The sequence below is a fragment of the Nyctereutes procyonoides genome, unplaced genomic scaffold (assembly GCF_905146905.1).
Source record: "Nyctereutes procyonoides isolate TBG_1078 unplaced genomic scaffold, NYPRO_anot_genome, whole genome shotgun sequence".
NCBI lineage: Eukaryota > Metazoa > Chordata > Mammalia > Carnivora > Canidae > Nyctereutes > Nyctereutes procyonoides.
In genome coordinates this window covers 1,947,477-1,963,529 of record NW_026575118.1, presented here as the reverse complement: position 1 = coordinate 1,963,529, position 16,053 = coordinate 1,947,477, and the positions used below count along the sequence as shown (strand labels likewise).

Genomic DNA, 16,053 nt, shown 5'->3' with positions numbered 1-16,053 from the left:
CCCAAAGGCTTAACCACTAAACTACAACAGAGAAGCAATGGAAGAATTAGAAAAACAGGTATTGTCATATTGTCATCACCATCATCATCATCATCACAAGAGCACTTACGTGGCACTTTTTATATGCAGGCACTATGCTAAGCAATGAGAGTACAAAAACTTACCTATTTCTCACAACAATCCTATGGGGTAAATAGGCTGACTGTTCCCAATTTGTAGAAGAAGAAACAGAGGCAAAGAGAAGTTAAGTAGTTGCCCAAAGTCATTATACTAATGAGATGCAAGGCTGAAGGACAAACCTGGATAGTCTGGCTCCCAATTCCAAGACCCTCCCTTGAAGCCATGCCGCTTCCTGTAACAATTTAAAAAGCATAGTGTAAGTAAGTAAACAGTCCTGACTCTTCAGAACCTCTGAGGTTGGAAATCACCACATTAAAGCACAGAACCATAACTAAATGTTCATTACTATAATCAAAAATCATCAAGAACAGATTAAAAGGTTTTCATTCAGCCTTGTTAAGAAGGCAAAAAAAGTAACACACTTAAAATTTCAACCAAGATGAGTTTCTAAAAAAAATGTTTTTCTGGAAAACTAACTTAATACAGAACAAATGAGGTATTACAGTAGCTTTTTAAAAACCCTTCTTCAGAAATTGTTTTTGTTCTCACAACTTTGGGGTTTCTCAGAATTCCCTCAGGGGTTGTGGATGGTTGAGGGAGGAGGGGAGAAGACAGGACTCTCCTTCCCCACTCCACCTTCAAAAGAGTAGCTATGTTTATATTTTTTACATATTGGGTTTCCCCAAAAACTTTCATTCTGATGGGACCCAGGCTCCCATGAGAACTAGGTCTGAGTGTGCAGCCTTTTGCAACTTTATAAAGCCTTTCCCCAATGCTTCCCTAGCTTCCCAGAGGTTGTACTTCACAGCATTCCTCTTCTTGCTTCTTGAATCTCATGCCCTAAAAATGTTCCCACTTGACCTCACCTTAGCATTCTCCTGTCAAGAATAATCATGACTGCTGCTAACGTTTATCAAACTCCTCCCATTTCACATCATTTACTTCATGAGTGCTCTCAACAATCCTATGAATTAGGTTCTATTACTGTCCTCATTTTATAGAGGAGGAAACTGAGGCTTAATATGCCCACCATCCAATGACCAACGAGTGATGGGAGCAGGATGAAAAACTAGACGGCCCACTCCAAAGGCTCCCGACCAATCACCAGTACGTACCTTGCCTCTTAGTCCACATCATTCCATGTTTAAAATTTTGACTGAGACTTGCCATTAAAAATGAAAAACAAAACAAAAGACATCTTTCCTTCTGAGGTAACCCTTTTTAGCAGCATCTCAGCATTGACTCTTGCAAGGCACAGCTTTGAATACTGTATCATCCACACTAACTGCTACAAATGGGAATGAACTTCTGTGTTCTTTCTGGCATGTATGTGTGCCTGGCCCACCAATCAGACTGTTTCTTAAAAAGAGGGACTATATCCCAGCTCTCTGCCTCCCACTCCCTCTTATATCCTCAAAGCTCTCCTCTCTCCATGGGGCAGGCGGCTTTCTGAGTTCCTGTGGCTTTTACTCTGGCTCTGGGGACAGGCTGGGCCCAATCACTGAGTGAGCTGGGGATGCAGGGAAGCTAGCGCATCCCAGAAATTGCCCTCAGTCAAGGATGGATGGGGCAAGCTGCTGGACAAATAGCCCAGCTTCTTTGCCCTCCCTTTGGATGGTGTTACTTTAATGTGTGTGCACTGTTTTCCTGAGATCCCCCCTCCCCCCACCCAAGGGACTGATCACCAGGTACCCACGGAAGTACTTCTTTTGCAAATGCACCTTTGTTGGCTTCCTTCTGTTTCCTGTCCCACTTGCCCCCTTCTTTGCTGATATTTCCGGGGGAGAACCTATCATAGGAGCCACATACTCTTCAAATCCTTGTCTTAGGGTGTTTCTGGGGGAACCAAATTGAGATTTCCCTATGCTTTATTATTCCATTTCTCCATCCATTAAATAAGAGGGCTGGAGAGAAGATCTCTGTGGCCTCGTCAGGCTCAAAGGGCCTATGCTTTCAGTGACTTCAAGCAAATTTCATTCACGAACTAAAAGTAATAGCGGAAGTGACTTCTTACCAAAAGCACTGGGAGCTGTTGCTGCATCTGTGTTAACATGGAAGAAGTGGAGAGGCACCACCTAGACCCACCTTCAGGGAGGTCCTCTTGTCACATTTGCTGGGGCTGCTGTTGGCCTCCACAGAGATGACCTTTGCCGCAAAGGTCCTCTCTGCTCAAGGTCACATAGTTTCCTAAGGTGGCCCAATGTGCAATGACCTAGGGATGCTGGAGGGTAAAGGCCTGGCCATCTGAACTCAAGTCAAGACAACTCTGAAGAGCCATGCTAGCTCCAGCGACACCTCTGGGGCTGACTGAGGTCATCCCAGGGCCTGTACCACAGTTCCACTTCTCCTTCTTCCCCTTGTTTCCTTCCCATCCCCCAATAAACATGCTGAATGCTAAACTACACCTTGGAGTTGGCTTCCCAGAAAACCCAACCTGTGATGATCCCGTTTTAAAAGGTATTTATTATGCCACAAAAGTCATAGACTCTTGAACTTGGCCCATGGAAGCAGGGATGTTCTTGTTCATGCTGTAAGATCAGGAAGTGGTAGAGACAAGGGGTAAAAAAGCTATTTTAAAAAAATAGAATAAAATGAGGCAGATATAAACCAGCCATGTATGAGATGCAGTTTCGGTTTCTGGACAAAACCAAGAAATATATAAAAGGTCAGCAGAGTCACTCAAACTGGAAGCTGAGGACTCAGATGCGGCAGTCACAGTGGGTGATGAGAGAGAAGCAAAACAAGAATGGCCTTGCCAAGGAGCAGAAGCAGGTCAAACAAAGCAAACACACCCCATCAAAAATCACAGGGGAGAAAGAATCCAGAAGAGGGCCCTCTATCTCAAGAGATGTCTAATCCATAAGAGGTATTATGCTGTGGTATGACAAAAACAAGTGCCATGCTGGGAATTCCCATTAATTAGGCTCAGTGTTGGATCACTGCTCCTGAAGAGGCCAGGGAGAGTCCCACAGTGCTGACTGTAGGCAGGGCCATTACTGAGAATTCTCCCAGCAACACCGAAAGTCGGAGAGGTCTCCCCAACCACAGGCACAACTGCCTCTGGAGAAGAAGCCCATCATGTTGTACTGCCTACGGTGTTGCTAAACTGGTGGCATCCAGTCACCTCCTCTCTGTTGGGCTGTGACCTTCTTGAGAGTAAGGATCGCAAGGGGTGGGTCAGGAGGGTGACTAAAGTTTCAAACAAGGAAAGCTGACATCTGAGCAAAGACCAAAAAGAGATGAGGAGTTAGTCTTCTGGTTCTCTGAAGGAAGAGTGGTGATGAACAAGGACATGGAAAGGCCAAACACAGGAATGATACTGATGTCCAAATAGCAGCAAGGAGTCCAGGGTGACTGAGAACAGACCAGGTGCTGAAGTTAGAGAGAATAGAGGCCAGACCACACAGGGCCTTCTGTGCCACTGTAAGGCCTCCTAATTGGGGAAGATGGGAACCATGGAAACATAACTAGATACAGTGATATGCTTACTGATATTTCTATTCCCTTCTCTGGATTGATTTTTCTCCATAGCACTTCTCACTATCTGACAAATTATATATTTATTGACTGTCTCAACCCACTAGAATGTGAACTCCATGAGGGCAGGCAAGTTTTGTCTCTTTGATTCACTACCATAGACTCACCAACGCATGGCCTCACCCAGTGTCATGCACTTAATAATCAATATATATTGAATGAATGGATCATCTTGAGAAGAACCTGAAGAATTCTTTTATTTTTTTTTAAGATTTATTTATTTGAGAGAGAGAGAGAGAGAGAGCATGCAAGCACAGAGAGGGGCAGAGGAAGAGAAAGAGAGAGAATCTCAAGCAGACTCCCTGCTGAGCATGGAGCCCAACTCAGGGCTTGATCCCACAATCCTCAGATTAGGACCTGAGCCAAAATCAAAAGTCAGACACTTAACTGACTGAGCCACCCAGGTGCCCCTGAATAACTGGCAATATGAATCTAGGCAATAAAGAATAATGCTTCTGCTTCCCTGGAAGATGAATATTTAAATCAGTCATGTAAGGCCAAAACAATAAATTATTAGGTCTTTGAGGCACCAAGGCAAGGCCTTAAAACCAAGTATGTTTCTAATTTCTAAAAACTGGATGTCTAGATACAGGAGAAGATGACAGAAGCATCAGTAATTTGGAAAGTTTTATATTTATGGAATTCATTCATTAAATACATATTGAGTGGTAGTGTTTGTGAGGTGCTCAATGATGAGGTTTTAAATGAGTAAGATTTCAGAACTCTTGGCTTTCTGGGTACTACAGGCCAGCCATTCTCAAGGCAGGAGGGAAGAAGAGGTGTGGGGCAGGGGAGACAGTATTTCCAAGCCATATTAGTTCCCAACCTGCAGGATACAAAAATGTTTGAGATTCACTGGTTTAAGATGATGTATTCTTTTGATATGTAAAGGTTTTCAACATACCAATAATTTATGACCCAGAAAGTTATTGCTGTTTTTTAATCAGTTTGTGTGCCTTTTCATAATACTTGTATTTCAGGATCAATCCACTGATTCAAAAATGTAACTAAAATGATTTGCATGTACAGTGGGAAAAAAGGTGTAGGGAAACATCACTGAAATTTAGTGAAAAAAATGAAAACAGGCTGATACGTGGGGAAGGAGGAGGAGGGAACAGGAGTGGTGCCGAACTGCTGAAGGAGTCAGTCAAGGGATCAATGGTGCAAGTTTCCCCTCTGGAAGTAAGATCCTACAATATACTCCTTACAACTATTTGTCCTTTTATCACTAAATCTAAAATTCTTTGTGAGCTTACACTAGTCACTTAACCTTGCTGGGTCTCACTGTTTGATTGTAAAAGGGGACTACCTTACAAATCACACCTGCCAGGAGTTAAATAATAGGATACCTCCAGCAGTTAGCATGATGCCTAGACTTTGGTTAAACTCTCAATAAATGTCAGCAGTCGTCGTGATAGTAATACCACCCGTGAGACTTTATTTTCCCAAGATGTGGTACCAACATATATGTCCCACTCCACATCTCTATTTACAGTGTGGCACTCTTCAAGTGGGAGGTAGGTCTATGATCCTTCCTCTTGAATCTGGGCAGGCCTGTGACTAAGGCAGAAGTGATCCTATGTGACTTTCAAGACTAGGTCATAAAAGGTGATATAGCTTTCCACTGGTTCTTTCTCTTTCAGGATGTGCGCCTTGGGCCATTAACAAATCTGGCTCCCTTGATGCCTCTGTGTGCTGGAGAGACCACATGGAGAGGTCTCACAGAGTGAAGAACATGTTCAAGGAGACCAGGTGTCCCAGACCAGGCACCACATACATGATGATCCCAGCCCCCAGCCCTTGAATTTGTCCTCCTGATGCCAAGTGAAATGAAGAGAGGCCACACCACTAACCAGACTGTAAGTTCCCGACACAAGAAACTGTGTGGGAGACAGATGGTTGTTGTTGTTTTAAACTGTTAAGTTTTTGAGTGGCTTGTCACTCAGCATTACATAACCAGAACACTGCCAATCAACTCCTTCGTCCACTTCTAATACAGGAACCGTACCATCTGATTCTTCTGTTTAAAAAGGATTCAAGCAGGGCTCCTCCTCATGCACAGGGTAAGAAGAACCTGGAAGCTCCTGAACGGACCATGAGACTTGAAGGCAGGGCCTGCATCTTGCCCACCAGTGAATCACAAAGCCTCAGCAGCTGCTCATCTAGGAGGTGGCTTCACTGGGCAAGATAAGCCACGCAGCATGGAAAAAAGTGACCAAGAAGATGATGAAAGTCACACATCCAATGAGTATAGACTTTAGTCACATGGTCCTGAGGATACTACTGTCAAGCCACCCTCATGGAACCTTAGCTGTATCCTTGTCTCATCTCTAGGAACCTACTGAGCATTCTACATAAGCACAGTCCTGAGATGGACTTCACACCCTGGGGGTGACACCTGACTGGTAGGGAACAGGATCAAGTGCATGGAAGTAAATTACCTCTCCCTCACTCTGTCTTTCCACTGGATAATTCTAAGGCACGTTCTTGGACAATCAGTCCCCTGTGAGATCACATCCCAGCTGTCAACAGTGGTGATCAAGTTGCTGAATGAACCCTAAATTGGGTTTCCTTCTTCCCCTCTTAACTCTTCCCAGGTCCAAATCCTGTTCTTTGGGATTCCCCCTCAAAATAAATGAATTGTCTATAAATTTTTCCACATTCTGATATTCAGAGGTAGGATAGCATTTAAATTTGATTTAGAAAAATATGACATATTCAACAATTTAGGAATATTAATAACCTTGTAAGGCCAGCTATCTTCTAGGAATCTAGGAAGGGATAGAAATGATAAGAAAAATGAAATACTGGGCTTTCTTGTATAATTCCACTCAAAATTTTCCTTAGTATTCGGCTTTTTTTCTTTTACTTTGGAGGGAGAAGGTATATAGTTATTAGGAGGCATTTTTCTCAAATGTGTGTGGTGGCATTTACTCCTTTAAATTCATGACCGTAAACTTCTAACAGGCTTTTAATGTTGCCAGGTGACCCTGCTCCGTGTCCCTGGTCTCTTAAGTCACCCAAACCACCTTCCCCATCCTCATTCTCATCTGCTTCCCATTCCTTTGAGACAATGGGAGCCACACACCCTGTGGCCACATTTACCCACCCTGCACTCTCTGCCTTCTCTCCCGGCACCATAAAGAACTCACTCTCCCACTGAAGGAGGCGGCCAACCTGTGCCCTCAGATCATCCTTCTCGGCTCCTCTCTTTTGCAACTAAACTTTTTGTGAGCATTGCCACACTCTTAATCTAACTTATCAGCGGCATTTGTCATAAGCAACCACTCTTTCCTCTTTGATATGTTTTCTTCACTTGCTTTCCAGGACACTGCCCTCTCTTCATTTGGCCCTTACCTCTTTGGTTGGTCATTCTTGGTGTGCTTTGCTACTCCTTTTTTTTCTCCCTGACCTCTTGAGCTGAGTGCCAACTGTTTGGGGCTTTGTCCTCTTCTCTGTCTCTATTCATTCTATCGGTGATCTCATCCAGTCCCACAGTGTTAAGCGCCATCTCTATGCTTTCAACACCTCCAGACTTATATCCAATGGCTTACCCTGTTTGTTTTCGATGGCTGCTGTAACGAAGTACCACAAATTTAGTGACTTAAGACAACATAAATTTATTATCTTATAGTCTGTAGGTCAGGTATGGGCCTGACTGGGCTAAAGTCAAGATGCTGGCAAGGCTGTGTGGTTTGTTTTTTGTTTTTTTCCCCCGAGGCTCTAGAAAAGAAGGCATTTCTCTTCCATCTTCAGCTTCTAGAGGCCATCTACATATTCCTCGGCCAGTGGTCCCCTTCCAACATCTTCAAAACCAGCAACATTCCTTATTTCTCTGACCATTCTTCCAGAGCCACATCTCCCTCCTACCACCACAGAAAATGGTAGGAGGATTCACGTAGGTCCTTGAGTTAAACACATTTGCAAAGTCCCTCTTGCTACACTAAGATATATTCATAAGTTCTGAGGGTTAGGATGTGGACATCTTTGGAAGTCATTACTCTGTTACCAAACTATGCATCTTCAATTGGATGTCTAAAAGGCAACCTACTGATGGAATGTTCAAAGTGAACTTTAATTCTTCCCTCCACCCACAGCTTTCCACATCTCAGCTGACAGCACCTTCATCTTTCCTATTATTCAGGTCCCAGATTCAGAATCATCTTTCACTACTCTCTCATATCTCACATATAAGTCACAAAGAAATACACTTTGTCTTTAAAATAGATCTAGAATCTGACCACTTCTCATCATCTCTGCTACCACTGGTCTAAGCCACCACCATCTTGTGTCAGGATTTCTACTATCACTTCCTAACTGGTCTCTGGCTTCTCCCCTCCAGCCTACTGTCAGAGTAGCCAGCAAGATCTTCTTAACAATTAAATCAAATTATATCACTTTTTTGATCAAAATGGTGCAATGACTCTAAGCTCATTTGGAATTACAGCCAAAACCCTTTATGGTCTCCACCCTCTGCCACAGTTGCCTTTCTGACCTCATCTCCTACTGCTCACCCCCTTATTCTCTTAATTCCAGCCACACTTGCCACCTGCTCCATCTCTACCACCCCAAGCTGACCTCTCAAGTTCTAAGAGCCTTAGAACTTGGCTCTTATTGTCCTCTCTGCCTGGAAGATTCTCTTCCCAATTATCAGTCTGGCTAACTTCCTTGTTCCCTGTATTAGTTTTCTATTGCTACTGTGAGCCATTACTACAGATTCAGTGGCTTAAAACAACATCTATTTATTATCTCATAGTTCTGTAGCTCAGAAGTTCTGGTACAGCATGGCTCAGCTGGGTCCACTGCACAGTCTCAAAAGGCCAAAATCAAGGTGTCAGCAGGGCTGCACTACTTTATGAAGTCTCTGAGGAAAAACCTGCTTTCGGGCTTATCCAGATTATCGGCCAGGGCCAGATTCAGTCTCTTGCAGCTGTAGTACCTAGGTCCTGTTCCCTCACTATCAGTTGAGGCTAGTCTTTGCTCCTGGAGGCTCCTTCCTTCCTCCTCATGCTTTCCATGCCTCCACCCTCCAGTGCTGTGGGCTGAGTCTCTCTCACATTTCAACCTCAGCCATATCTCTCTGATTCCAACCATTACTCTACTTTCAAGGGCTCTCTGATTAGATTGGGTCACCCAAGATAGTCCAGGATGGTCTTCATATTTTAAGGTCTGTAACTTTAATTAAAGGTTGAAAGTCCTTTTTGCCATGTAACTTAACCCATCTACAGATTCTAGGAATTAAGGCATGATGTCTTTGAGGGCCATTCTGCCCTCCACACCTCCTTTCCTGACCATGGTATCTATACTCTCCCCACCCACCTTTCATTGTCTTTTTCCTGCTGAACTTTTTCTATTTTCCATAGCTCTTATCATTTTATAATAAACTATATAACAAATATTTATCATGTTTATTATTTTTTTTCTTCCCTTGCTAGGAAATAAACTCAATTTGGTCAAAGATGTTTGTTTTGTTCCCTGATAATCCAAAGACTACCTGGTAGGTACTCAGTGACTATCTTTTTGAATAAATAAACTTATCCTATCGATAGGTGAAACATCCTCTAACCACACTTCCACAGATTGTTTTTTAGTTTCAGTGGTTTTAATACACTAATCAGAACAAAGATTCTTGACTGATAATGAGGAATATAGGTAAATATCAAAAACTTTCTTAATATTGCCTCATAGCTGAGGTCAACAGTATCTAACCAGCTCAGTTCTCACTAACCAGCTCAGTTCTCACAGCAATGCTTGCTGAAAAATAAAAAGTTGGTTATTTTACAAAAATAAGTGTGCCTTATTTTTATGCCATTATTCAGGTACACAAGCAAAACAATGGAGTTGTTGAAGTCACCGGTCTCAAACTGTACAAAAAAATAAATGGACTACAATCTTCATAGATGCCTTTTAAAAATCTCTACAGGGGATCCCTGGGTGGCGCAGAGGTTTAGCGCCTGCCTTTGGCCCAGGGCATGATCCTGGAGACCTGGGATTGAATCCCACGTCGGGCTCCCAGTGCATGGAGCCTGCTTCTCCCTCTGCCTCTCTCTCTCTCTCTCTCTCTCTCTCTCTCTCTCTCTCTCTGACTATCATAAATAAATAAAAAATTAAAAATAAAAATAAAAAATTAAAAAAAATAAAAATCTCTACAAAGGCTTGTGGGTAGAAAAATGAACATTATTGGTTTGAGGAAGCACCTTGGAAAGAACTAAGGTGTCCTGGGGTTTAAGGTGACTGATTGCCATCACTCAGTCTAGGGCTAGAGAGATAGCAAAGCCATAAGGGGAAAAAAAAAAAGACATTTTAGAAACCAAATCCAAACATTACAGAGGAGGAAACTGAGGCTCAGAGAGGGTAAGTGACTCATCTAATCACACAGAGCTGGGTCAGTGTCACACAGATATGATACTTTGGATATATATTATTACAGAACAGAGTGAAAATTTGACTGTTAACTCTCTAGGCATTTAAAAGGTTCATTTAATGAGCTGATTCTCTGCTTCAAAGAGCTGGATCCAGCACAGATGCTCACAGACAGGGAGATTCTGCCTACCAGCCTTGTATTTGGCCCAACTAGGTCAAGAGATCTCAGTTCAGGTTGAGTGCTGCAGAGTGGGGACAGTCCTTGAGGGGCATGGTATGGCCACAGACCTTGCAACCTCAGAGTGATTCCAAGAGGGCCCTTTGGACATCACTGCACTGAGGACCGGCTTCTTATGCAACACATCAAGAAATCAAAGGACCTAAGGGAGAAAAAGTAATGATATCTGATGAGATTATCTATATGTTAATGGATAAAAATAACTGTTATCTAAGGATCTTGGAAGAAACCTCTAAGTATTTTACAGATATGGATTTGTTGCCAGTAGAACAAGTAAAAATGAAGGAAAGTATATTTTAAGGGGCGAATGCAAAGCATTATTTTGAATGGGGGTCTCACACAAACACAAAAGACAGCAGGAACTCGTGCAAAATAGTTTCTAATTTACCAAATCACCACCTTCTGCTTTTTGAATACCTACAACAGGAATACAAAAGAGCACGATAATTCAGATCTATATTTGAAACAAGAGACAAGAGCTTGTTTGATATTTCTTCAGACAACGTTTCATTCACTTTTGAGCATTCGGCATTAAGAAGAAAAATCAAGAAATTGGTTTATTATGGCAATGTATGGAGTGACTTATTGAATGGGAGAGCATCAATATGCAGAAGGAGAAAATAAATCTATTTTTGGAATCACCAATCAACTTTCCTCACCATGGTTACAGGCCATGTTTCATAACTTTAAAGAATCATAGATGATTCAAAATGACCTTGGTAATAATTTAGACCAAATCTCATATTTTATCCACAGAGAAACTGAAGCTTAGAGAGGTGGGGAAGATCATCTAACAACACAACCCTTTAATGACACATCACAACAACAGAACTCAAGCCCTCACCCCCATCCTGTATACTCATGGGGAAAAAATGTGAAACCATTACCTCAGGAAGAGGGTACCCCTCAATTTCTCTCGGGGTTTTATTAATTTGCAAACTATATGAAATTGTTTGGCAGTTAACATCTCCATGTTTCTACATGATTTGAAAGACCTTTTCAAAACTACATGTTTCTACTCATAACTTCAACACAACTTGAAAATACAGATCTGTTCAATACTCATATGTTTCTTAGGGTTATAATCTATTCCCTACTAGCCAAGGGGGCCCATCTGAAAGAGAACAGATGAACCAGGTGTACTGTGCAGACCTCTATGAAGTCTTATTTACTATTTATTCATACTCTTTGGTCTCTAACTTTCCTCTATTTTTATGTGGATATGTATGTATACACACATATATACACACATGTACATATATGTGTATATTTGGACAATTATTAACTTGGATATTTAGTAGAGGTAGATCAATTCAAAATCAAAGCAATAAAATTTTTCATGTCATATACTACTATGGAATTCATTTTTAAAATGACCTGCAATCCAGTAGGAGTAGGTTCTGAACACTTCACAGAGAAAGCTTGTGTTAGTGTATATGGCATTTATTTTATGTGTCTACTATGCCCCAGTCTCTGTATTGTGAACTGGAATATCAAAAGATCATGCTCCTGCCCTTACTGAGTTCACAATCTAGCAGGCCCAGGTGTGATCAGATGGTGTGGTAAGTGCAGTACCAGCAGCTGGTTATTGGAAGAACGGGGGCAGAATGGACGGAGATGATCAAATACCACAGGAATGAAGGCAGAATATCTGGAAAAAGGAGATAAGTATCAATTGGGGTTTCTCAAAGGAGGAGAAAGACTTTTCTGGGCAAAGAAGAGAAAAGAAGTGTTGTAGATGGAGGACCCAGCACAAAGGTCAAGACAAGAAGTGGAGTGGCTTAGTCAAGAACCTGGCAGAATGAGAAGCTCCACCTCCACTGCATCTATAATTCTGCAGTCGCGCTAACTGGCCTCACTCTACATCCATGTCCTCTGCCAGCAGTCACACCTAACCCTCAGGCCATCTCCTGTCCCCTTCTCCTAAACCACTCATTCATGCCTTTCCCTTTCTCTTCAAGCTTCCAATACTTCCTCCCAATCCTCAAGCTCAGCTAAGGAATGAATATACTGCTATCCAGAGAAGTGACAGGTGATGAGGGTGGAGAAAGGGGAGGGCCAGGTTGGGGGCTCTACCTGACACTCGAGAGATGTGGATTTTCTCCTCATACAAGGGAGAACCATTGATTCACCTCCATAAGAGACGACTCAGGCAGAGGAACTGGAAGGGGCAGGACTGGAAGGAGTGAGGTCCAGGGAGGAAATTAAGATGAATGAGAAGTAATGAGAATCTGAAGTCAGTGGTCACAAAGCAGACAAGATAATGTTAAGGAAATAAAATCGAAGGCCTATTTTATGACTGAATCAGGTGGGGAGGTGGAGGATTCCAATGTCGTAGCAGCATAATTATATTTAACTTCAGTCCACTGATTTTAAAGCTTATTTTTTCCAAGAAATTTTAATCACATAATTTTAATATACATAAAACTGTATTATTTGCTTCTAGGATCATCCTTGTGATAATAATAAAACAATTAACATTTGAACTGGGTTAAGGCCTATGACTTTTGAGCAAATTGAATCATCAATCTGCCATTAGCATTGGAAGCTCCTGAGAACAGCAGTCCCTTCATCAGAATGCTGTCACTGAAATTTTTAGGACAAGACCCAAAAGTAAATGCATATAAAATACTCTATAAACTTTTCTAAATAATTGGCAAAGGAAAAATATAAATACATACCAGAATTCTGGTTCTGCAGAAACTTTGCAAGTACATATATTTATAGACAAACATATACATAGAAATAGTAAGAAGCAAATTTATAGACTTCTCTGGAGAAAACATAAAGCATCAAAGTTGATAACATACTTTTCCCATAATCTCTTACTGAAAGGATGTAGAAAATAGAATCCCCTGAATGAAGAGACACCAACTTTGTATTTGTTCATCACTTCAAATCTCATTCTGTATCAGGTGACAATTTTAATGAAAAGGCCACTTTTTTTTCCCCCTAGATATGTCCCTCACTGATAGCCACCTCCACTTCATCTTTAGGAACCTAGCAATCCAAGAGGAGTCTCTTCTCCATGGACCACATCCATAAAGCAAGTGTATCCACATCATAAGGGCTATATCAGGTGTTTCCCAGATTGCTACAAAGTCCACTCCTGAAAATCTTTACCTATGAGTCACAACAAATGTGGGCAGAACTTCTAATTCTAATAGAGTTCTCAACTTTATTTGCACATTAGTGTCACTTCGGGAGTTAAACACACACTTGCACACTTGTATATATCATGTCAGGGCCTCACCCTAGACCAGATAAATCAGAATCACAAAGGATAGGTTCAAGAAGCACCCAGATGATTCTAATAAGCAATAAAGGCTGAGAACCACTAGCCAGATCCTTGCTTCTTTAAGTGTGGTCTGCAGGCCAGCTGCATCTCCTGGGAGCTTATTAGAAATGCCAAATCTCGGGTCCCACTTGAGATAGACTGAATTGGAATCTGCAGTTAATGCCATCCACAGTGATTTGTGTGCACAGTAAACTGTGAAAAGCACTGGCCTAGGAGAGTCTTGCATCAAGTGGGCAAACTCCAAATAAGACTTACTGAGGAGATGAACCAATTCCTCACCTTATAGATCATACTTTGGCTTTGCTGTATAAATGTACTAAATGTGAAGTAATCCCTCAGACACCAGTCAAAACAGCTCCCTACCACTGGACAGAATGCTAGAGGTAAGTCCTATTGCTATATGGAGCAGGACATTGTCTTGATGTGAAATGACTATAAGCAAGTCACTGACACACCTGATTCATAAGCAGTTGAATCTACGGAGGCAGGGAATGAGACTGAGGAAAGGTACAGAGGAAACAATAACTCTCTATAATTACTGATATTTTTATAAACCTAAAGTTTGTCAGATTTTTTTTAAAAGAATTTTTCCCTTGGAGTCTAAAATGTTTCTCTTCTCCAAACAACACCACTTCTTTTAGATGTACAAATTCTCTGTAGTCAAAGGTTCAATGCAACAAGACCCCCACCCTTGGGAAATAATATAATTTTTACATTCCTTCATCTCTTGCTTGATAACCACCCAAGAGTTCCCTCACAGAAAACTAGAAAGCCATGAAAATTGCTGGTGATCCCAGATACAAAATGGAAATACTGCTATTGGTGAACATCTGATAGACTACAGCTGGGAGAGGCAGGGACAGAACCCAAGGGAGGTGAAAGAACTTGAGGACAACCTGAGGGTGCAGCTGATTTAGCCCCAAGAGGCAACACTGAAGGTAAAGAAATAACCAAATGACATTAAGTTCAAATTTACTTGAAGTGGAGCTCCAAAATTATTCCAGAGGCAATTCAAGATAAGGTCATCAATTTAAGTAGTTTCTATAAAACAAAAGGAAACAAATATTGGCTCCCTCTGTAGCCACCCTCATTATTCATGGTCATCCAAATGACCTCTCCCATGTCTCCCTTTCTTTTCTCCTACTCTTCTGACCTAAAATAGAGTGTATCAGTTCAGAACTGAGAGAGAGCAAAGATTTGATTTGCAGCAGAAGCCGAGAGACAGAGAAGCAGAGAAATAGAAGAGAATGGGAAGAATACAAGAAACATTTAAGAAGCAGCAAAGTGGGGCACCTGGGTGGCTCAATGGTTGAGTATCTGCCTTTGGCTCAGGTCATGATCCCAGAGTCCTGGGATCGAGTCCTGCATCAGGCTCCCCTTAGGGAGCCTGCTTCTCCCTCTGCCTAGGTCTCTGCCTCTCTTTCTGTGTCTCTCATGAATAAACAAAATCTTTAAAGAATAATAATAATAATAATAATAATAATAATAATAATAATAGCAGCAAAGGTGTTCAAGCTATTTAGCTAGGAGTTAGCCTGAGCCATGCATCAGAGGCTGATGGGATTCTTTTAAAAATTACTGGTTGCCAGGGACCCCCCCAAAGCCAAGTAAGCAAGAATCTTGGTACAGAGGGAGTCATCTGAATTTTTAAAAAGTTTCCTCAAATGATTCTGAGAGAGACAGAGGGTTGGAATCCCAGTTGTGAGGGAGGAGTCTAACATCAAAACATCACTTCTTAACTTTTAAGGTATATTTTTTAAAGTTCTAGCAACATATAAATCATTCCCTAATCCACATAATAGCACTGCTTACTATTTTCTTACTAATTTTATATCGGTCAACCTAACTCATACAGATTACATTAAAATACATAGAACACAGGGATCCCTGGGTGGCTCAGTGTGATCCTGGAGACCCGGGATCGAGTCCCGCATGGGGCTCCCTGCACGGAGCATGCAGCTCCCTCTGCCTGTGTCTCTATCTCTCTCTCTGTCATGAATAAATAAATAAATAGATTTTTAAAAATAAATAAATAAAATACATAGAACACTACCATGTTTAACATGAAAATACGGCAGCAGCCTGGTTTGCCTCATTGCCATCCCCACACCCACTTCCTAAAGGCAAACTGCTTTTAAAACTTCTATCTCTTCTGATATTAAATTTCATATTCCTAAGCCCACCTATAATTCATAAAATAAGAATGAGTCTATAAAAATAATCATTAGAGAATAAGAAATAGATATTACAAATTAAAAGTAAGGTGGCCCAAAAAAATCATTGGAAGGAGAAGATAAAGCAGAAATATGAGCAAAAAGATGGAAGAGAAGAAACACCATCAGAGGATCAGTCCAGGAGGCATTCCATCATATTAGTCTTACATTCCATCATACTAGAAAGAGTCTATCTGCATTCAAGAATATGGTACTAAAAAGTTGACTTGCAAGCTGCATCCTCATGGAGTTGAGGAAGAGGGAAGAGGGCCTGGTGGATTCAC

General features: G+C 41.6%; 1 protein-coding gene across 3 annotated transcripts in view; it reads right to left on the bottom strand.

The window, feature by feature from the left end:
* PCGF5 (polycomb group ring finger 5) overlaps nucleotides 1-16,053 on the bottom strand; it is a 120,100-nt gene that overhangs the window by 94,475 nt on the left and 9,572 nt on the right. Inside the window, exon 1 of one of the 3 annotated variants that reach the window (XM_055334414.1) lies at nucleotides 300-354. The exons of the other annotated variants lie outside the window; for them this stretch is intronic. The gene's annotated coding sequence lies outside the window, so the exon portion shown is untranslated. Of the gene's footprint in view, nucleotides 1-299; nucleotides 355-16,053 lie in introns of those variants that run through there. 3 annotated transcript variants of the gene reach the window in all.